This window comes from Haliotis asinina, chromosome 2, assembly GCF_037392515.1.
Source record: "Haliotis asinina isolate JCU_RB_2024 chromosome 2, JCU_Hal_asi_v2, whole genome shotgun sequence".
Lineage (NCBI taxonomy): Eukaryota > Metazoa > Mollusca > Gastropoda > Lepetellida > Haliotidae > Haliotis > Haliotis asinina.
In genome coordinates, this window is record NC_090281.1 from 83,217,074 (window position 1) to 83,241,422 (window position 24,349).

A 24,349-nucleotide genomic window follows, 5' to 3' on the forward strand; every position below is an offset into this window, starting at 1 on the left:
TGAACATGTGCATTACTAGGTTTGGGTTGGCGGTATACAGGCATGAGAGTGGATGTGTCGGGATCAGGAGTATGACGTGCACTTGAGGGAAAGAGTGCATGTGAGTGTATGTGTGTATGCCTGCATACTTGCCTGCATACTTGCCTGCATACCAGTGTGCCTGCATGTGTGCCTGCTTGTGTGAGGAAGGGGGTGACGAAACTGAGGTGGAAGATAGTTGTGTGGAAAATGATGAGGACATAAGGTGGACTTAAAGGTTTGTGGCATGTGTATGTGCATGGAGGGTTAGGGTGAGCGATGGAAGGTTAGGGTGAGCGATAGAGGGTTAGGGTGAGCGATAGAGGGTTAGGGTGAGCAATGGAAGGTTAGGGTGAGTGTGGGGGAGTGCATACTCCAGGGCATGTGGTGCTGGAGATATTGTGGTTTCATTGTGGAAGTGCGCATTGTGGCTTGATTATGAAAGTGCACATTGTGGTTTGATTGTGAAAGTGCACATTGTGGTTTGGTTGTGAAAGTACACATTGTTGTTGTTTGATTGTGAAAGTGCAAATTGTTGTTGTTTGATTGTGAAAGTGCACATTGTTGTTGTTTGATTGTGAAAGTGCACATTGTGGTTTGATTGTGAAAGTCCACATTGTTGTTGTTTGATTGTGAAAGTGCACATTGTGGTTTGATTGTGAAAGTGCACATTGTTGTTGTTTGATTGTGAAAGTGCACATTGTTGTTGTTTGATTGTGAAAGTGCACATTGTTGTTGTTTGATTGTGAAAGTGCATATTGTACTTATGTTGTAGATGTGGATACTGTATGCTTTAAGTAAAGTCCTTAAATGACATTTACTAGTTCTACAAACAAAATTTACGGATGTAAATTTCTGTAATATGAGGGACATGACATTTTATAGTGTGGTCTTAATCTTTCATAGCCTGATGAGAGACACGACATTTTGAATTTACAGATGATCAAGCAATAAGAATATGCTCCAAAAAGTCAGATCCCTCATCTTACCAAAGTTGACATCCATAAATCTTCACCCTTTATATCTCATAATTGTAGGGATGTTTTCACGTTTGAATTGTGGAGGTAGATATCGAGTTTAAATTAGTTTGACATTAGCTGTTGCATCAATGTGGACAAGAACGTCAGGCAATTCATCTGACACTAACATAGCACATAATTAACTAATATAGAAACTTTTCAATTCACTGTCACATCACACACCAAAAGGTTTTATACTTTCATTGTGGCAGTCTTGCAAAATCTTTTTTTCAATTTTTCATAGATGTTTGACTTAAGTTCTAAGCCCTTGATTACTAGAAATATATCTTGTGCATATGTCATATGACTTTTCAAGAGAGGCAGTGTGTGTGTCTGCAGATTTAGAAAATTACCCTCGATCAGTAGATACAAAACATTTGTTAAGCATCTGAGATATTTTATAAAAATACATATTACAGAATACTTCCACTTTAGATCCAAGTTGAAGTTCTATAGGTTCAAAGCTTTGTAGCTTTTTTGATATAAGACTGGAATTGTGTAACCACTCCATATGATAGCAATGTGTAACACGAGATGATGTATTTTCAACTTCTCTCAAATCATCATGAAACAAGTTCATTAACAAAACCAACTCAAGTATATGTCTGACAGTATCTCACACTGTAACACAACACTTCAATTAATGTACCTACTCTAAATATAGACTTATCACACTAAAAATATGCTAAGGAGCAATGATTCTTTCATGTTGCTACAGCTGATCTCTGCCATGTTAGATCAGGTTGTGGGCAGCCTTGTGATTCACTACCTGGATACAATCTGTAAAACACACTTTTGGTGTTTCTCACCACTATACTGCTTGAATATTTCTAAAAGCAGCATAAAACTAAACTGCTTGCTCAATCTGGTTGTCTTTAACATCTTTTGAGTAATTCAATGATTCACATCAAACACGAATGTCTAGTGGAACATCCAAAATGATAGGACATTTCATAAAAAAAACATAAAACAGTAAGTGTCTTTATCTCTAACAAAAGGAAATTAAAAAACAGAACTGTTAAAGCTGAACTAGGATCTGAACTGGTTGTTTTTAGCTTGTCGGCATAAAATAACAATTTCATAATAACAAACACGGAGTTTTGAGAAAACAGTTACAACTAAATCGAGACCTATTAGTTTTGCATGAGTATTTTCAACAAAATTTAGTGCCAAAGTTAAATGCCACAAATTGTTTATGTCAGTGCGTAACCTTTTAATGTCTGTGTGTATTCTTCAAGACTCATTTGGAGAGGACTTGTCACTCATTTCTCAGCAAAATTGTCATCAATCATAGAAGTCAGTGAGTTGGTTTGGCAAAGATTCAGTTAAAAGCATTAAATGATTATTTCTATCTATGCTGGGGAAATGAAATTAAGTTTGGATGGCGTACTTAGTTTGTTTGATTGTTTGCAAATGAACAATATGTGGAGACACTATTCACAGAAACTACAAATTTGACGTCAGTGAGGGGTAGTACCAATAATATGGAAGAAAAGAGGGTATGGCTTGCTCACTGGTCTCAGGCTCCACTTGAAATGTGTACGGCACAAGTGTAAGTCTTATTGCTCACTTCCTCCTGTTTACCATTATATTGTCACTGTTTTATTTCGGGATTAGCAACTTACTTTTATAGAGAAATATCAGCTAATTTTGTCCTTAAATGATAGAGCCAGAGGTTTTAAATTTTGTGCAGTTTGGTGACATCCAGTAACAAAGGGATAGTTCAGGCTAACTAGAAACATGACCAGGGGAAATTTTGGATTCAAACCTACAACTATCGGGCTCTGGCATGTTTAAGGGAGAACACTGTGTATTGGGAATGTTAAAAAGCATCATAAAACCAAACTCAGTTTCTCATTCTTATAACCAACCTAGGTTTACCTGGTCCAGACGCAACCCCAACCCAAAATATCACTATTCGAAGAGATATTGGAATGACAGGTCAAGACTGACATTTGACCCAAATGATAAGATGGATCAACAAATGTTTGTTTCTCATTAAATATTCAAACACACATGAGCTATGTAAAAAGGATTTGTTCAAGCATTAAGTTCACCAATACAAACCCAGTGATGTCTCTTATGATACATACATTATGTGTAAATAATACATTTACATTACCTAGTGTTCAAGCTGGAGATAGCTATGGGAATAACTTAATGGCCATTTGGCAAAAATGCTATTCAGCATCACTGTACAAGGTTGGATAAACATCATTATAATCACTGTGTAAGTGAATTAAGGTACTTGTATGAGATGGGATGGGTTTTAGAATTGCATACAGAAGATATCGTTTTTCTTCAGTCAATTGTTATCAGTCAGTATGACATTTGTATATGGTGGCTTTCATGAAATAGAAACCTTAAATTTTAAGTGGGCGGGTGGTTAGGCGGGTGAATGAGTGGGTAAATGAGTGAGCAAGTGAGTGGGTGGGTGGGCAAGTGAGTGAGTGGGTAAATGAGTGAGCAAGTGAGTGGGTGGGTGGGCAAGTGAGTGAGTGGGTAAGTGAGTGAGCGAGTGAGTGGGTGGGTGGGCAAGTGAGTGAGTGGGTAAGCGAGTGAGTGGGTGGGTGGGTGGGCAAGCGAGTGAGTGGGTAAGTGAGTGAGCGAGTGAGTGGGTGGGTGGGTAAGCCAGTAAGGATGCTTTGAACAGTATTCCACTTATATCCTAGCATGTCAGCTAAACTTCGAAGGAAGCCCTAGAGTGATGTAGGCCTATCAACAGGCATGAATACGTTTTAAAACCCTCAAGCCTTAACATGTTAATGAGCATCAGTATACTAATCTATGATCATAATCTGGAGGAATCAGGTTGTTCAGAACAGACAATTCCTGACATCGAACAGACAGAAGAAATACACAGAAACTTACTAATGAAAACAGTCACAATCCATTTGTTTGATTCATCACATGTCCTAATCCTGTCACCACTATCCCCAAACTGAATTCAGATATGTAAATGACACGTCAGTCTCGACGTCTCTGAATAATGATATCATCAGATATGATCAGCAGTAACATGCTACTTGATCAAAAGATTATCAGACATCAGTATAATTTGTACACAAGATACAGCTGTATCCATTTTCAGAAAGGGTGGCAGGGTAACCCAATGGTTAAAGCATTTGCTCATCACACCAGAGCTCTGGGTTCAATTCCCTCATGGGCTCAATGCGTGAATCCCATTTCTGGTGTCCCCCACCATGATATTACTGGAATATTGAAAAGAACAGTGCAAAACACAAATCACACACATTTCAGAGAAGTTGGTCACTTAACAGCAAAACATATTTTAATGTGCATATTAGACAGTGTAGTTTTGCAAATTATACAAACACAAAACAGTTCCATATTCCCTGGGTAACACCTCGCAGTTCCCAAGCACATTAGGAAGCAATGTCATGTAGACACTACCTTTGGTATTTTCCTGGATGTTTCAAGTTCACACATGGAGAGCATTTGGGCCACCATTAAGCTTCATATCCCACTGAACTCTAACAAAGTTAAAGTTGATTCATAAATAACCAACAACCCCCCCTTTCATCCCACACTCATATATTTACATCAACGATACAACATGCTTAAGTCATGGGGGTGCTTTATATGTACCGGTACTACATAGATTATGTTACATATCTGCAGTTACAATTAAAATATGAGACATGAAGCAAGACTATATTCTATTCATCTTTTCCTATTACGCGTAATCATATCACCAAAACAATAAACACATCAAACTGAATATTTCATTTGGTGAAGTCCTTGCGTCAATAAAGTCAGCAATTTGATAGTAATTTTAAAGTTTCGTCAGACAATAAAACTGTCCCACTGTCACACAAGATGAATAGCTTTTCCCAGCTGTATAAATACAGCTCTTCTACAAGCGGTACCATGCTGAAATTGACACTGTAGAACCAATCTCTTAAATATTTCAGCTATCAAATCATCAATATCGTAATTCAAGCATTCGATTAAATTTTAAAGATTTATACAGTTGCTACCATAATAAAACAAATAATGCAATAAGAAATAAACCCTGGGTGTCTCGTGTTTCAAAATAAATAGAAAAATAAAGAACATAAATCACATACATATAGCTGTCACTGCGTCACTCTAGAAAGAGACAAGTATGCCCTTGGGCAGTAATCAATTTCAAAAGTCCCATCTCACCTGCCAGTACAAGGCTGAGCCCTAGGTTATCCTGATCCCATGGGGGCCGTAACAAGCTTCTGTCCCTTGGGATCCAGTAAAGCTGGGCCCTAATATACACCTTGCCTATACTCTTCTTTATCTTTCTGAGAACTAAGAATTGCAAACACGTGGTTATAAACAATGGACTTAATGCAGCAAGGGTGATATAACTGAGTTAGCACAAACCACAGGGTTTTCTTCTCTGTTTGGCTTTAGTTCTATTGGATTGGAGAATTTGGTTTGTTGGGTGAATTTGTCTCATACATTGTTAACAGTGAAGGGAATGAGACAATTTATGTGTTGTATTTAAGAGTGATTGATTCATGGTTATTGCTGAGTCAGCTGTTTGTACCGACTCCATTCAGTCTCTGGCTCTATACTCAAAGGTGTTTGGCTACACATATCTACAGGCCTCTACCACAAAGGTTTATCAGACTTAAAAAGATGGCTGAACTGCTGATGAAAGAAACAGGGTATTTTTATCACTAAGGGTTAAAGACGTTCTGTGACCGAAAACAGAAACAAGTACATTTCCTTTACACAAAGAGTTTTCAGACAAGATCACCACAACAAAATTAATTCAAGAACATTGCATAAAGGTGGTTATCTAAACACAATAACAACAGGATATAACCTTTGTAAACAACGCTATCCTATACACTGATATACCCAAAGACCACTGCGTTAATAGACTTGTTGCCCCTACCAGATAAATCTAAAGTGTCTCAAGCAATGCCATTAATCTAGAGAACAAAGATATACTATATTTCCCTATAGAGCGCTTAAGCCAAAAACATTCAAGGTTTAACAGGAGATAACCTTTAGTTAATAATTCATTGAATCCATGATCAAAGGAATATAGAATCTTCTTCCCTTAACTGTAAAATATGTCATAAAGAGGTTCAGATAACAAAATAACATAAAATTTATATTTGTGATGGTTGCATTTTGACCTTGAAATTTGGAGTGGATTCAATGACTTGTGCATACAGAATAATTATTTTGAGATGATCAAATTCCCATTAAATGGCATGTGAATGAATATGATGAGGATGCAATAATTACAGACCATGTATTAGTATCAGTGTTAGGTGTGTTCAACTGTCCAGGGAATAATACTCCTCAGATTCATGCACCAACCATGATCACAGCTGACAAGTTTGGGAGAAAAGTTTGGATGATAAATCACTGAGGTGTCTACAGTTCACTTTTCAGCTATACAGTTTCACTTTCCAGAGGAATAATTTCACTGAGATAATAGTGAAAATAATTACTTCTGAAATATGATGGTTATGGTGCAGATGTAGGCATGGACATTCGACACTTTGCAAATTAAAATGAAGTATTATTCTGATACTATTTTTGTAACATTTATACTAATGACATACAGACCTGCAGAAAAAAGGGACATGTTACCCTTTGATATTTTGGAAAAAAAGCACTAATACTGATGAAATTAAAAAGATGAAATATTTTCCCATAATTATGAAAATGAAGGACAGAAGTATCCAAATTTGAAAGCCAGTATTCATTGCAATATTGAACATTTAACCTTGTATCATAGTACAAATATGAGCGTATTTTTATAGATATAATTCAATACTGAATGTACGTTTAAATTGTGTCCCACAACTCTTCAACTTATGCAAGTATGTCTGTGAAGTTTATTCAGTTCAAGGCAACTGTTGCCATGCCTGACAGTACATGCTCTTCCTGATAAAAAACAACAAGCCATTTCTACAACCACAGTAATATCTGTTTAAAGCAGAGTCTATGATCTGACTTTTTTCCTGAACAGGTGTTTGTGCATCACTCTCAGACAATGATGATACACTGTAAAAATACTGAAAAATGCACTACAATTGTTCTTTGGGAAACGACATATGCCTTTCTGGACTTGAATAATGGAGATAGTTCAATGGATACACAACTTCTTGATTACTCCAGATGTGATATTTCAGAGTAGATGCAAAAACTGTTATCAAGCAAAGAATAAAGAAGTTGTATATTCAAAGATGTATCAACCTTGTTCATCACACCAGCTTTTTCTGGATACCTAAATGCATTCAGTTTCACATAGTTAGAAACCAACCTGATATATACCCCTCACTCAGTTGTACTTACCTGACATAAATGTCACAGCTGATTCCAAACCGGTTCGTTACATTCAGTCATTAGCATGTACCATTTGTTCAGTTTCACATTTGTAGAAACCAAGCTGATATATACCTGTCACTTAATTGTACTTACCTGTAATTGATGTGACTAACAATTCAAAGCCAGTTCATTACATCTACTCAGTAGCATGTTAAAGATACCGACAATCTGTTTCAAGGTCACACTCATCTTATATACAACTAAATCAGTGTCACTCACTGACAAGACAAAAGAGAAATAAATGATGCGTGTTAAAACATTTGTCAATGGAACCATGCTTTAATTGATTCCTCCCAGTCAAGTGAAACAGACCATTTAACATGGACTTGTGTCATTATGAAAACACCCTGCCTTGTGTCTATTCACCTAATGCAAACAAGCAATGAGGCCTGACACCTAGGCTCTAATAGTGACACATTTTCTGTGGCACTGGACTAAGGGATTAAATTTGTATAGATCGGTACATTGTTGAGATGACAAGGTCGTCAACTCTTCGCCATCATGATTGGGTACAAAAATGCTATGTTAGCCCTTTAGTGCTTAAGTGAGGTGAAAGGAATACTCATTAATTGCACTTGAGTGAATTGACATCAGTGTAGTGACAAGATTCCTTTTGACCCATTCAGTTGTTTGAAAGGGAGGAATTGAAGGTTTGTTTTAGTTTGATGGTGACAAATTGTTGTGTCCACAGGCATGGAATAACAGTTTGTGACTTTACATGCATGTTCATTGCATTCTGTTGTTGTGTATATCAATTATTACACCTCAGTGTCATAAAAAACTGATTTCATCAGTGCTTCCTGTTCCTTGGACTGTTCATATATGTTATGCTTTGGTTATCATCATTGTCTCAACATCTTAAAGTGACAATTACAGGAGTGTGGACAATTAACAAAAAGAAACATAAGAATGAAGATTTTATGGATATCAACTTCTTTATATGAGAACACAACGTTTCGGAGTTAATGCTTACTCCTTCATCAGGTGAATCTATGTAATCCACGGGTAGATTGGCTATACATGGATTACATAGATTCACCTGATGAAGGAGTAAGCATTAACTCCGAAACGTTGTGTTCTCATATAAAGAAGTTGATATCCATAAAATCTTCATTCTTATGCATTTCACTTCTAAATGCCCTTCAAAGACTTAAAAAGAAACATATTTGCAAGTGCTACAAACATTGTTCTTTGATTGGTTCTAGAGGTTGAGGATATGAAGAATATGGACAATTTCTATTGTATGACATTTCAACTTAGATTCTAATGTTGTTGTCAAGCAAGCAGTGAGTTGACGACATTAGAATCTATGTTGAAATGTCGCCTATAACGAATAAAGAAGTTGCATATCCATAAAAAGATTATCCTCATTCTACTAACATCTTCATGATATTGCTGGACAAGTTGCATTCAAGATGTACTTAACACCATCACAATATGTCACATGTTAATGGTAAACAGTGAAAATAAGATAATGTCAGGTGCAAGGGGTTTTAATTTTATGTGACTTATTGTACTAAGCATTTGTCATTTCATTTTTTTTTTGTTTTATTTGTCAGTAAGTATATACAACACACAGTCACAGTATGATATTATTCTAATACAATTGGTTTTGCAAAACAGGCCATTGTTTCCAAGACTTGTTACTTTTCCAGTGGTCGTAATTCACTGAGGAAGTGAGTTGCCTAATTAACCCTACTTTGTCTTGATGGACAGAATCAAAGATAGGTTAAAACATATTAATATGCTCCTCAAAGAATGTTAAAAACTATGGTTAAATTTAAGACAAGCGTATTTATGGATGACAACGTCTTTATTGGTGACTCTTCACACTAAAGAAGTAAGTAGTCAACCATAACAACTCTTGTTTTTATGTGTATCACTTCTAAATGCCCTTCAAAGACTCTAAAGTTAGACTGTCATGGTGTTCAGGGCTTGTTTAACTTCTTTCAAGTACCATACTTTGATACTTTTAGAAATGGCATTTAGGTCTGTCTCTTATCAAATTTCTTCAACTGGCATCCGTAAAGTATCTTACTTTGGTTACAATAAAATTCATTGTTTGTTTGAATAGCATTTGATCAAGAGAAAATGATCTGACAAAATGATAAAAAAAAACAACAAGGCTGTTGCATATTTTAAGTAATTAATTGTAACGATCACTTTATGAAACAAGAAGACATGGGAGTCTAGATATATCAGAAACTGGTTTTACAGTTTTGTTACAAAAATGTGACAAATCAGCATTTTAACATTTTCTGCTTATTTACTTATTACTGCATAGAAATGGTATTGTTGCAAGTTTCATTGTATTTCCACACTTCATGCCATGGAAAAATCTGTACAACTGGGACCAAAAATGTAGATGATAATTTCTTACAGAGCTCCTATCCAATAAAGAGTGAGTTGGGTTAAGGTAGATTTTAAGAGTATTTTGGGTTTTTGGCATTTTAACAAAATTTAAACACTCAGTCTCTTCTTCACTTGTCTTATCTACTCTAAAAGAAGTTCTATGTACTGCTGGGGGTTAGCCTAGCAGATTATGTGTTCTATCGTTATGTTGAAGACCTGGGCTTAATTTCCAACAAGGGTACAATGTGTGAAGTTTATATCTGGTGTTCTGGTGTCCAGTACCATGATATTGCTGGAGTATATCAAGAAGTGTCATAAAATTGAACTCATTCACTTGATACAACAGGTTTCTAAATATGCCAAAACATTTGGCATTATGCAAATGTAATTATGTAACAGGCTTTCAGATGCTTGAGACTTTGGACCCAACTAACACATTATGGTTTAGACAAATCTAGTCTCAAACTTGGAATCAGACACAAACTCATGATCATGCTTAAAGCACATTTTTCCTAAAAGTAGAACCAGATTGGTGCACCAGCAGTATGTTGATTATCTGAATTGAATGGTTATAGATTTATGTATAATTAAATGAATGTGGATAAAAGTTGTCAGCACCCTATACAACTGAAAACTGCACTCCTACCATTGACAGGTTTAGTGAAGAATACAAAAATAGAAACCAAAAGCTTGGAAAAGAGTTTTACCCTTAACCCCTTCTTTCTACATAGTAAACACTCCAGGGGAATAGTAATATCCCAACACTGACAGAAGTTCTTTGATTGTTTTTGTAATACCTGTTTTAGTTTATTGAATTTATATTTAATGTTAGGTATGCATGTCAGTTTGTAATTTGGGGTTTTGATGGGGGCATGGAATTGGGGGGTGGAATTCTTACCAAAGAATGTGAACACCCAAAATTGTGATAGTCACACATACATCTTCAGCTAATTTTATTGACATGATTTGTCAATGAGATATCTATGGATTCTTACATTTCTTGCAAATAAATATGTGACAGCAAACAAAATGGAAATTGTTTTTGGAATCTTAATGTAAGTGAAATTAGTTTCAGAAAGTCAAGGGTGTCTTACAAATGAGAACAAATCTGATCTGGCATATGTCACAAGCTTCTGCTCACACATGTCAGTCCAATCAAGTCCACTCAGCTTCTGTCCAACATGATCAACAATCCTGTAAATGCTGTTCATCCTTTGACTTATCTCATTAAACAAAGTCAGGTTTAAAACCAACTTCTCGTGACAATCTCACAGCCCATCCTGACAGTGAGGAGTTATTCAAAATTAAAATAGATCAACTAGGAGCTCAAGAAAAACTACCAACATGATTTTATGTTTTCAATCATGACTAAAACCACTGACAGCTGAAACCTTACTATTCAATATCCTAAAGCAAACTTGACAAATTACCAGCCTCTATTTCAGTTAGTTGGATTTCACTAAGCACGTGATGGAAAGATTGTCAGTGTCTTGACATTATGTTTTCAAGCACAAATAAGTAAACAGCATCTTGTACCAAATACCTTTCACCTGGATGACAAACAGTTTCTGTCATGACTGAACCCATTACACTGAAGAGAGAATTTCACTAAGATCAGTTTCCCTGAAATCAGCACCTTAAAGGAAGGGAATGCCTTAGTGCAGTGTACACTTACTAATTGTTAGGAAAACACACTCTGCCATGTTTTCATTTGGGCTAATGGCTTAAAGTTCAGTTAAAGCGGCACAGTTGATGTCAGAAACTACTGTTAGTTGTTTCAACAGTTCAGAGTCCATTAAAACTTTGTGATAATGTCATTTAACCAGATCTCATTGCAGAATGTTGACCAATTTTGAAAAATGTTTCTTTACAGAAAGGGCAGTTACCCCAAACAAAGTTATTTTATCTTTTATCTAAACTTTCTCGAGGAAAGAAATATTTAGACCTCATCAATGTTTGAACACTTCCAAAAGAAATGTCAGACCTTTAAAAGTCAGCTGTGTTGCCAAGCTTCCCTGTTTAGCATAAAGATAGGAATCTGACAAAACTGATGAAATGAGATGTTCAGCTAAATGTAAATAGTTCGTGTTTTCACTTAGGTAATAAGTAAAAGCAATAACATAGAAATGCCAAATATCACATCTTTCATGAATCTCCTCTTAGCTGCCTTGGCATGTTGTTTCATTAAACACATAAACGTAAATATAGTTTCATGTTATCTTACAAAAGTTGATTACTATTCAGTCAAACCATTTAGGAAGCAAAGTCATTGTTCAAAGTCTTAAGCAGATAATCATTTTCTTATTTCGTTTGAATTTGAATCTGTGTTAGGAACTGATTTAGAAATTGCTAGATAACTGATTTAGAATGATTACAATGTTGACAAAACATTACAAATATATGACAGTGATGCGAACAATTCAGTGACTGATATCATGAACATCAATCAACACAATTGGAATGCAACAACATAGATCAATAAAGATGAGCCTGAACACTAACTCCCATTCATCATCTAATAAAACAAACTGCTGAAAACTAGTTTGAACCCAGCATCCCAAATGATGTCAATGATAGTGCAGACTAACAACTAGTATATAAAATTAACATACTTTACAGCAACAAAAACAATCATCGTGAAAAATAATATATATACACAATCTGTGGATATATAGACATTTTCTAGACTTGTGTGAGCTTTCTTTGAAATATTTGCTTTAGAGTCTGTATGACTGACTAGTGATAGTGCAGTGGCTTAACATCATACAGTGTAACCTTCTGTCACAATGTTTAAAATAAAGGTCACCATCCCATGCTACCACCACTATAGACATCCTGAACTCAGCTGATACACTGAAAACCTAGCTTTGCTGTAATGACTCGAGTTTAGCATGCTGATCTGACATCTTTCACAACATAGTCTTTACAGTTTCCTCCTACTCTGAATGGATGTAATGAAGTACTGACAAATTCTTCATGTACATCTGTAAACTAGATACTGAAAAATGTACATGAATAAATTGTGTTGGTTTCAATGCTAAAAAAATGAACACTTCAGACAAAATGATATGCATGGCTATCAAGATGAGTATGACTTGAATACCTTCCTTTCTGGAACAGCAGATGGATCAACAAATAAGTTACTGAAATAGTCTTGACATTTAACAACCGGTACATTAATTTGTTTTAGATGCTGGAAGATGCTGTATACCTGATGACACCTCTTAATGTAAGCTTTAAATTGCACTGTATTGTTTAGTCAGTATTGTAACTGTGTACTGAGTGTGAAGAATTTCTGAATAATATACATTTTATTTTAAAGGTGACTTTAAAAACAATAAAGTTTAAGCTAGTTTTATCACATTTCCGTTAAACTAAGGAAAATAATATTTTTACATTTAAATTTGTAATAACCATTAGAGTGTAAATTAGTTTTATGTCACTTTTAGCAATATTCTAGTCAATCTGCATCAGGGAACAAGAGAAATTTACTTCACAAATTGTATCCATTATGGGAGTCAAACCCAGGTCTTCATCATGATAAGTGAATGCTTTAACCACTAAGCTACCCCACCGCCCCCATAATAACAATGGCTCAATAAACCTAACCATAATCAAGTCATTGGTTGAGACTCATTAAACAAATTAGATTTACATATCACAACTTCTCAATCTCCGTTATCAGATGCTCCAACATCGTATAAACAAAAGGAACTAATAATAACACAGGTTTTCTTCATCAATAATCAACATTAGATCTAGTATCTTACCTTGACTGTGAGAACTGTGTAGGTCATCCTCTATCACAACAAAACTCCATACACTGTCACAGTGCTGTACATGAGTCGTGGCCAGCAGCCGCAGCTCTTCATTGATGCTGGGTGAATCCTACACTGCCTGCAGCTTCACTGGCTTACCTACAAGTGTACAAATGACAATAGAAATCTCCCCTAGTTAACCCCGGTAGTTATGTTAACGCATTCAGGTACAAGTGTGAAAGGACAGGATGTTACTATGAAGGGTCTGGATTAACAGTGGCAGATGGGTATTTGCGAGAGAAGGATCTGCTTTGTTAACATCTTACACAGCATTACTGTATTGTGTTTGGGAAGGTATTAAACTCGCCACAATACTCTGATTGAAACACTGATTACATTTTTATCATTCTTTAACTGTTTTGATTGATTGTCAGAGTCAGTTGGATGGTGGTATGGGTGTGGTTGAAGAGATTTATCCCAGTAGTCAGGACAAAGTTTTGTTCAGTTGTATGAATTGTATGGCATTTATGTAGAATATAAATGCATGGTCATTGTAAGTATTGTATCTTTGTGCATGGGTAACAGATGGTGTTTTGAAGAGATTAGTCACATGGAGTTAGCTTGAAGATGTTTTGATTGTTGGAACTATATGAACATCTATGTAGAGAATCAATAACTGCATGTTCTGGATCTTTGTGGGTAACAGGGTTTTGAGGACATTTGTTATGTGGATTTAAGTTGAAGTTTCGTTTATTGTTTGAACTGTATGAATAGTTATGTGGAATAAATGTGTGTGGTCATTGCATGTACTACATCTTTCTCTATGAATGACATAATTCACTTGTAAATAATAAATATAGAAATCTATAACACGCCTTTCCAGGTTTCATATCTTGTACATAACACACAATCAGGTTATTATTACCCTGGGTAACTGTCAGCTTCTAGAAGGTCAATAGTCACGTGTCATACCCCACTGGGTACCCATTTTCTGCCACATGTAACCCTGCTAATGTTTGTAACATAGTGTAATTATACTGTTAATGTTTCTTATGGTAGATATGCTTGTATATGTTTCTCTTGTGTATTCAGAGATCAAACATTGCTGCTAAGACATCCATCAAATAATTTAAGGTGCTAGAATGTAACCACATACTTGAGAATGTTAATATTGAAGTTTTGTCATGAATCTTATCATAAAATCTACTTATGCCCTCCTCACCAAGTGAGTAAGACAAGTCCCAGCACTCAGGGGGTTAAACTATTGTACCATATCATAGCCAGGAAGATAATGGTTTCATCTGTACAGGTGGTCCATCAACAAATATTGGTTCCCAGTCAAGAGTTTATCTGACGTCCATCGTCACAAGAAGATGGGTTAGCGAAGGTAATATGGCAGAGGGCAATAAGGTAAGTTAATGGGTAGTAGGTGAATAGTGGAAGTGAAACCTGAGTCGGTTACACAAGTCAATCAAGCAGGTTAAAGACTCATCATCATCATCATCATCATCATCATCATCATCATCATCATCATCATCATCATCATCATCATCATCACCACCACCACCACCACCACCACCATCATCATCATCGTCATCACCATCACCATCACCATCACCATCACCATCATCATCACCATCTCCATCTCCATCACCATCACCATCACCATCACCATCACCATCACCATCATTCAGTATAACCATATTTGTCCAACATTCAGATATATTTAATAATAAATAGACAATGGTGCAATATTAACAATAATAATAAATATCCTGTGAGTAGTCATCCTGGCAGTATTATATCTCGTCATCCACTGACAGTACTTGTATATGTTGGACATATCCATAGAAACTCCATCTCTATAGGCCAAATGATACTGTGGCATTTCCTTTCACATACAAGCAGATCAGTGATGCATGGATAATGCACTATATCTAATGCCATTTAAATACAATTACTGCTTGTTACATTTAGAAAGGAAATCAAAACTTTCAAACATGACAATTGATTGTGCTTTTGAACATTATTACAACATTATCTAAGGGATATATTCAGTCAAACATGAGGAAAGTTGCAACGGAGTAGCATATGTCATTTCAATAAAGGCAACCAAATCTTTCTTTATTCATAAAATATCTTTGCTGCTAAAAGCAAAGCTAATTAATGACTCTGACATTATAAAGAGCATGTGTTTATATACTGCTATCAAACACTGATGACAGTAGATGTGTTCAATCAATGGAACAGCTCATGGAAAAGCTTGTGCATGGCGGATCCAAATATCTCATTCAAGTCTCTAACAGGAGGTATATTGTACTGAAATTATCAGAAGTGGGGTAGCCTAATGGTTGCAGAGTCCACTCATCATGCTAAAGACCTGATTGCCACGTCTCACATGGGCATAGTGTTTGAAGCCCATTCCTGCCATGATATTGCTTTAGTATTGTTAAAAGCAGCATGAAACTAAACTAAACTAAACTAAACTAAACTAAACTAAACTAAACTAAACTAAACTAAACTAAACTAAACTAAACTAAACTACTCTGAAAATATCCAAATATGTACATTTATAAGGATTTTTGCTACATACTATGTACAATATAGGAAAGATAGCCCATCCCAATGTCCAAGGTGGGTGAATTTTGTGGAGGATGGGTTAAAAATGTGTCTAGATAGTGCGTCCCCATGCGCATCAGATTTCAAATCTTGATGGAGATTTGACCAGCCAGTCATGTGGAGAGGCCAGATTTCCCTACACTGCTATGTAGCTCAGTACAACACAGCAAAGCTCTATTTGAGAACAGTTCTAGATTTTGTAAGCATTAGGAATGACAAGTATTTGCAGATGATCAATCTCTTCACTGTACAAAAGTGGCATTTTTTCATGGATGCTATATAACTTTCAAGCAAACAGTGTAGCATCTATACTGAAATGTCACTATTGTACAATTAAGAAGCTAATCATCCATAAACACTTGTCTTTCCCAGAGCCCTGCTGTTTTGAGGTAGATTGGTTTAAATAACTGAAATGTACCAAGGTTACATCTTCTGTGTGTATATCTTCAACATCTATTTGAAGGAATAGTGTAGTGATGCTTTCCACTTTACACAGCCTTGGGTTTAGAAGAAACAACTGATGCATGTATGTGTTATCAGGGATAACAAACTTAAATATATTTTTAAAAATTAAATTAATTTTGTAAAAGTGTTTATCTGAACAGCTCTATCAGATCCAGTCAATAATGGTTGGAGAAGAGTACTGATGCTTACAATTCACAGAGGAAATAATATGTGCCCTATCATATTCTGTGATTCATGTATTGCAACGAGGAGCTGATGTTCTGAAAATAGACAAAACACAAAAGAAATCGCCTTGAGATAAATGTCAGCATGTTGAGGCTGATACTTAATGGGGAAGTCAACATTTCATACTTCATGTTCAAACAGACAATAAAAACGTAAAATGTTGCAACAGTTTGGCCAACCCTACATCCTTAAAGGTTTGGTTTCATACAGACTTATTGCTTTTACTATCCAATCTTAGTTCCAAAACGTATGTGTCAAAAGGAGGAACTTGCTTTAAATACATTTCATTCTGTTAGGTGGCATGGCATGATATGGCATATCATGGCATGGAGTGGCATGACATGAAGTGGAATGGTGTGTGCCATGCCATGGCATGGTGTGGCATGTGACTGAACGTTGTACTCAGCACTATCCAATCAACAGGGTTCAATGCAGAATCTAAAACAAGCTATGAAACCAAAGAAGATCACATTAGCGGATCTTTTACAGTTAGTAACATTGTAACTATAACACTGTAGCCTGTAAATGAGCATGCCTGGACCAGACAAGCCTGTGACTGACATCATGAGCACCGATCCATGTCGTGATGACACACAAAGAGACACCTACAAGAACTTGTCCACTTAATCATCTTCGGTCAACTGAAAAATTAGACCTGTGTGCTGCAGATGGCTTAGACTAATGCTTAGTCTGAATATATAATTGATAGTTAAAAATAAACCTATTTAAAATGAAAAGGAGCCCCAGGGAGACCAGAGATTCAAACCTGAGGAAATCTAGACATGCTTCATTTAGAGCTTCAGCACTGCACAGATGGTTAGACAGTAGGGAAAATACTGTGGTTCAGGGACTGTGAGACAGACTATAGATGGTTGGCTATGCTTGATGTTGGTCTGGTCACTGTTGCATTTCATGCTATCAATGCTTGTATCTTCACTGAATTGTTATATGTTTAATCACATGAGTGCTTAGAATTTCACATGGAATGTGTTTTTTTGAGACACAAGAATGTCCATTCATATTGACTCATGAGAATTCAGTTTAGAATTGAACTTCAGTTCACCATGCTTGTAGTAAGAGCAAGAAGCAAGCAACATGACTTGGATGACACATGTTATCATACATGATTGCTCATGATGTTGGTCACTATTCACAGACTGCCATCATATAGCTGGAATATTGCTGAGTATGGGTAAAGCTAAACACATTCATACCATTCATACTGGTTGTCAGATTACACAAGGCATCATCAAAGTATACCATGACTCACATATGATAAGGATGTTGATGCATTTTATAGTACAACATACACAGATCAGTTCTATGGAATATAATGGGCATAATAAAGTTGTACACATAATTCAGAATCCCCAAAGGACTTTCAATGAAGCAATCAATAATTATTAGAATATCCTCTCAACCTTCTTCTCCATCCTTAGAGTCAACAAGAGATGCATATATAAACCAGCTGCATATACTTGTCCATTAACTGAAGCTATTTGGCAAAAGATTTAGAAATTAACAATGTCCACTGAAGCCATGACAGCGTTTGTTTGGAATTCCTAATAGATATAAATCTAATCTAAAACATCCACTTATTTAGAGTACATTGCTGCAAATTCTCTTAATTGTAGTTTATACATAATCTGTTTGCATAATGGTTGTTTGTAAAGATCAAAATTGGTTATTTCCCAAAGAGGTACTAAACTAGTGCATGCAGTGATGCAAAAAATTCTTCCAGGATTAGTTGAAGTGCATCAATTCCAATAATTGTTACAAAAACATCCCAGCCTCCTCTGGTATCCTCCTACATGTAACCTAAGAACTCATAATCAGCTCAACTGTTTATCACAAAGACCTTAAACTCCCCCATGAATCTGTTCATAGTGATCCAAAACTGAACATACATGCGATGTCCTGCTTCAATCATCGTTTGATTCTGGTAATGCCATACTCAGAACATAGTGATGAGTTTATAACCCAATTACCACACTAAATAGACCCCTAATGACTTACATCAAAGCAAATTACAATATTAAGTCAATGGTTGCCTTGCAACATGACAAGTTTGCTAAAGCATGTACCTGTTTACAGGTTAAATTTTATTGCTTGTCGCAAAAATATTCATCAAGAAACATTGCAAATGTGTCTTCGTGAGCATGGCCTTTCATTGCGTGTAATCATAGTCATTTTTTATGCTACACACAGCAATTAGAACCCAAATGTGAGCATTTCATGCAATGTGGTCTTTTATTTGAAAATTTGATGGCAAAACTCTATAATAAAGGCCGGAACTCGTGAGACGGATTTCCGATTAGAAATAGACCCCAAAGCAGGGGTTTGGCTAATCATCCAACATATGTATTGTAATACAGACAAATCAATGACGGATATTGACTAAACAGAATTAGGATGTCTGATGAAGAAGGTGACTCGTCTATGAATGTCACAGAACAACCAGATTAGATCTAATTAAAGCTTTTCCATTTTGTCGATGAAGTGTTTCAAGTGGAAATAACGCGTGGTAAACTCGACAAGTGTGTCTTATGAAAGCATCTCCATTTTGACATTTCAGGTGGCTGTCACTTCAATCTTTATGCCATTTTTGCACAAAAAAACATAATTTCAATATGATCACAGTCAGATAAATCAAGATGTCAAATTAAAGGAATCAGCAATGAGGAATCGATTGTGTTTTTTCTAATTAACAAGCAAAGTTGCTCATGTGGCATCATTAGTGTTTGGTTTCGCCTTTAAGGATAAAGACAAAGGACATTGCTAAGTCACTTTAGCATTTACACAAATAATAAGACTATTATAAGAATGATTTGCCTCATCTAAAAACAAAAATATTAAAGAAAGGAGTTTTAGTCCAAACAAGTATATGTAACAAAACTTTTATTTTTCACACTTTGAAAGTTCTGATCATTTGCAAGCTTTATTTCATCAAATATTTAATCCATCTTCTGATCACTGTGTTCTTAATGACTGCCTGTGTCTTTATATTTTATAGTCTTGCTGTCAGTTTATGGCAAATCACTAGCACAACCTACTCCGAAACATCAGAAAGCAAAGCGAACACGCCACATTTACTAGACGAGATCTAACCAACCACAGTCGATACGATTGGTTGTAAGTAACATTGGCTACAGTAAGTCAATCATCTCAATTAATTACGGTACGACAGAGTAGAGAAATACATTAGCTTCCATGTACCTGCATAATGGTCTTACCAATTCTACCACGTCTTGTGTACAAGCTGTCGATTCCGTTTTGTCATCTTGTTCTAGACAGTGTTGGAAATGCAGCATCTCAGATATGGAGAACTGTTGCTAGATATTGAAATGACCATTGTTGTTCCGACCAGTCCCATTTGTTTGGGACTGATGGCAGTTACAAAGCAGAAGCTATATTGGGAACCTTTAGGTGATACCAGTGTAACAGCACACTGGAATTGGTTTTATAGCCGTTCATTCTAGGACAAATCTTTGTTGTTTGTTTCAAGATACCAATCATGAATCACTATACCTCATACCATTAACTACTTGTTTGTTGGTTTTAGAATCTGATTTTTCTAGCATATATAAGCATACAAACTCAGAAATGGAGTAATTAGTCATGATTATTTGTTGAAACAGATTCTTTTTAAGCATGGAAGGCAAAATAGATTTGAAAATTATATGAAATTATATTTGAGTTGTATTGGTGATTTGTGTCAAACATCGAACATTTTGATTTTTAAATAAATAAATATCTTGTACAAGATATATATATATCTTGTATTTATTTAAAAATCAAAATGTTCGATGTTTGACACAAATCACCAATACAACTCAAATATAATTTCATATAATTTTCAAATCTATTTTGCCTTCCATGCTTAAAAAGAATCTGTTTCAACAAATAATCATGACTAATTACTCCATTTCTGAGTTTATATATATATATATATGACATATGGACCGAAACTGATAATGTATAAAACAACCACACCTAGCCTTGACATTTTTAATGTTGGACATTTTGGATGTATTTTATAGTTGACATCAGTCTTGAGATGTGACATATGCCAAAAAGTCTTAACTTGTCAAACACATGGCTTCTGGAAGACTTTCAACTGCATCTGTTGCCTTGTCTTATTTGTGTTGTAATTTGTTTTACCTGTGTAAAATGTCACAACTTCATCAGATTGAGTGAGTGTGTATTCATTCAAAGAAACCAAACTGTCACCCAATTTTTTACACCATACTTGTTGATGAACTTATCTGGACATATTGGCACCATCAGCACCATCTAATGGCATTTGATATTTGTGACAACACATATGTCATGAAACATTAACTGTTGGTCTGTACTCATTATCTAATACCATGTTAGGGGTGGCAGGGTAGCCTAGAAATGAATGCATTCATCCACAGGCCAAACACCTGGGTTCGATTCCCCACATGGGCACAATGTGTGAAGCCTATTTTTGGTGTGACCTGCCATGATGTTGCTGAAATATTACTTGTCAGGATATCATATATGTATCAATGCATCCTTCAAGGTACAAAAATGGCCAATATTCATACACTTCTCTCAATGAGTATGATTATGATATTGTTTGAAATTTAAACAAAAATAGTTGTAATCTATATTTTATTACAATCATGGACCTATTTAAAACAAGTCATATCATGATAGCAAGTATTCGTAGATGTAGAAGGCAAAAAGATGAAACATGAGACAGTTTTCAGCAAAGTAGATACAAAAATTCTGAAAGTAATGATTCAGAAAATTCCAACTCATGCTCTAAGGGTACTATAATTAACTTGAAGAGCTCTTACGATGCATGGTCTCATGTGAAAAACAGAGATATATGTGACCTCGTGATCTTATATAATCATTACTTTTTAATCATGAAATTGATAGGGTATATGTGGCACAGTATGATTAAAAACCTCATATTACTACGACACACAGCTCGAAGGTCACAGATGTTGTACGTTTCAAGCCATCTTGTAGGTATATTGCCTCTACTGTTAGTTCAGCTCTGAAGAACTATGAGAATTGTATGGTGGATATTTTTGTTCCTCATATTTATGTACAGAGATGATTGTGTTTCACATGATGTACTTTTAAATTCTGTTACATCTTCAAAAAGATCTTTAAATAATCATTGTCAGGTGTGGTTTCTTGTAAGCGTGGTGCTTTCAAACTCTTGTAAAAAGAATTCTCAATGAAATTTCATAGACTTGTGAAACCAAGTATGGATTCTTTTTCGTTGATGTGAAAATCTTGATATATATTATTCAGACAGCACATCAAATAGGATTTTACAGTGAGTGTTCATATGTATATGTGAGTGAGTTGGGGCTTATGCCCAGCAATATCCCACTGAGAAGGACACAAGTGGGTGTCAGCTGGCACTGATGTCTCTTTCAGCAACATTTGAGCAACACTTGGATGACAGAAGTGGGCTTCACACATGGTGCTCACGAGTGAGTTAGATTTTATGTCTCTTTCGACAATGTTTCAGTAATGTTGCCTTTACAACAAATTTGGGTTGCTGAAGATTGATTCTAATCCATGTCTGATGGAATGAATGAGTGAGTTGGGTTTTATGCAACTTTAAACAACACTCTAGCAATGTCAAGGCACTGTACCCATGTGGGGAATAAAACCCAGGCCTTCAGCATGACGATCAAATGTTTTAATCACTAGACTAACCCACTGCCCCATGGTCTGATGAAGGCTGTGATGAAGAATGAACAATGATGAAGATAAAAATGATGCTGATGCTAATGGCAAAACTGCACTAACTATATGTGATAATGATGATGCTATTAATGAGATGCCTTCTTATTTTAAACAGTAATTGCCAAAGTATTCATGCCACTTAGTCGGCTATCAGGAATACTTTGAAAATGGGATTTGGCTTTTTTTTAACGAGACTGAAGTGATTGATAAATATTGTCTTGAGACCTATTTGCAAAACAAATGTTAATCTCATTTCACTCCATCTCCACAGCCATCAAGAAAAATGAGATCAGAGGAATTAGGCTTTCACACTCTTACCATCAGAGCCTTTTTCATGAGAACAAATCCTCTTTTGTACCTGAAAAACTGGCAAAAACTGGCAAAGTTTACCCATAAAACTGTTCTTGATGAAAGCAATGCAAAACCTTCGCAATAATTTCAAAGTCCACCTGAGACCAAACGTTTCGCCTGATAAAAATTGCCCTGGCCAAAAATCTTCACTAATCATCTGTAAATGATTTTTTCAGCAGCAGACTACCAAAGCCAGCATCGTCCATAGCAATGTTTTATGTCAGAATACGAAGACGGTGACAACATCAGAGCTTCTTGGCTCTTAAGGAACGAAATCAATATTGTATATCTGCGATTTCTCAGTCCCGCCAAATTCCATAGTGTCACCGAGAAAATCAGTGCCTGTTTCCTGGAAGCCATTATAACCTGCTTGTATTCAATCAGTGTGTCCAAATTGACGTTTTACCATCTTAACCCGGGTTAGCGTGTCTGAAAGCACAGGGTTGATGTCTATTTGGTCACATGATCTTTAAAATGATTTTAGTGCAGCTTTTAACTATTCCCTTTGGGCAAGGAAATAGTGTTAACGGTTTCATCACTAAAGGTTGGCAGATCAGAAACCTGGCTGAAAAATCACTTAAAAGCCTTTCTATATTCTGCTTATGATATAAAATCCTGATGTTGTTCATTATATGAAGTGCATGGCTTGTGTGTTGGCAAGGAAGGTGTATTCATGGTAGAAAGGAAATAGAGATTGACTGGAAGTGGTGGAGGGGGTAGTGATGACGATGACAATGACGATGACGATGATGATGATAATGGTGATGATATGGTAATAGTGAAAAGGTACAAACAGTAGACAAGGTACATGTATTTGTGGTAATGTGATTAATAGTAGCAACAGTAGTAGTAGTAGCTGTAGTAGCTGTAGTTACAGCAGCTGTAGCAGTAATAGCAGCAGCAGTATCAGTACAAAAAGACTGAAAGATACATATCAAGAGAACTGGCTTGAAAAACTCTCCTTTTCCATGAAATGTGATTACTACACATTCTTTAAGCTATATACTTATACTGAACTTTATCTGCCGTGTGTCACAATAAAGAAATTGATAATAAACATTTCCGCTGCTCATCACATGAAGAAAAAAAGAAAAGAAAGTTTATGTAAGTCATGCAATACTAACGGCTTAGAAAACGAATATAATTTCTTGCTGATATGTCCATTATATGATAAACTACATAAAAAGTACCTACCTTAAAGAATTTTAGTATGTCCATCCATCCATAGATTTTACTCCGTATTAAAATGCAATAACTATGATATGATTCAGAATGTTGTTATGTTTGTATATCATGCTTTGAAAAGAAAAATAGTCATTGTACATCCCCTGAACTTTACAGTTATATGAATACATAATATCATATAATACTTTATACATGTGTACAATTCTTCTGTATACTACTGCTGTATATTGTACTATAGGTCTGTGGCCTTTGAGAATTGAATAAAAGATT

At 35.7% G+C, this 24,349-nt stretch overlaps 1 protein-coding gene across 2 annotated transcripts in view; it reads right to left on the bottom strand.

Annotated features, from left to right (window-relative positions):
• The window catches only part of LOC137274458 (protocadherin-11 X-linked-like), a 137,492-nt gene that overhangs the window by 57,007 nt on the left and 56,136 nt on the right, over positions 1-24,349 (bottom strand). For both annotated transcript variants that reach the window (XM_067807652.1, XM_067807653.1), the window contains exon 3: positions 13,508-13,654. The gene's annotated coding sequence lies outside the window, so the exon portion shown is untranslated. The remainder of the gene's footprint in view (positions 1-13,507; positions 13,655-24,349) is intronic.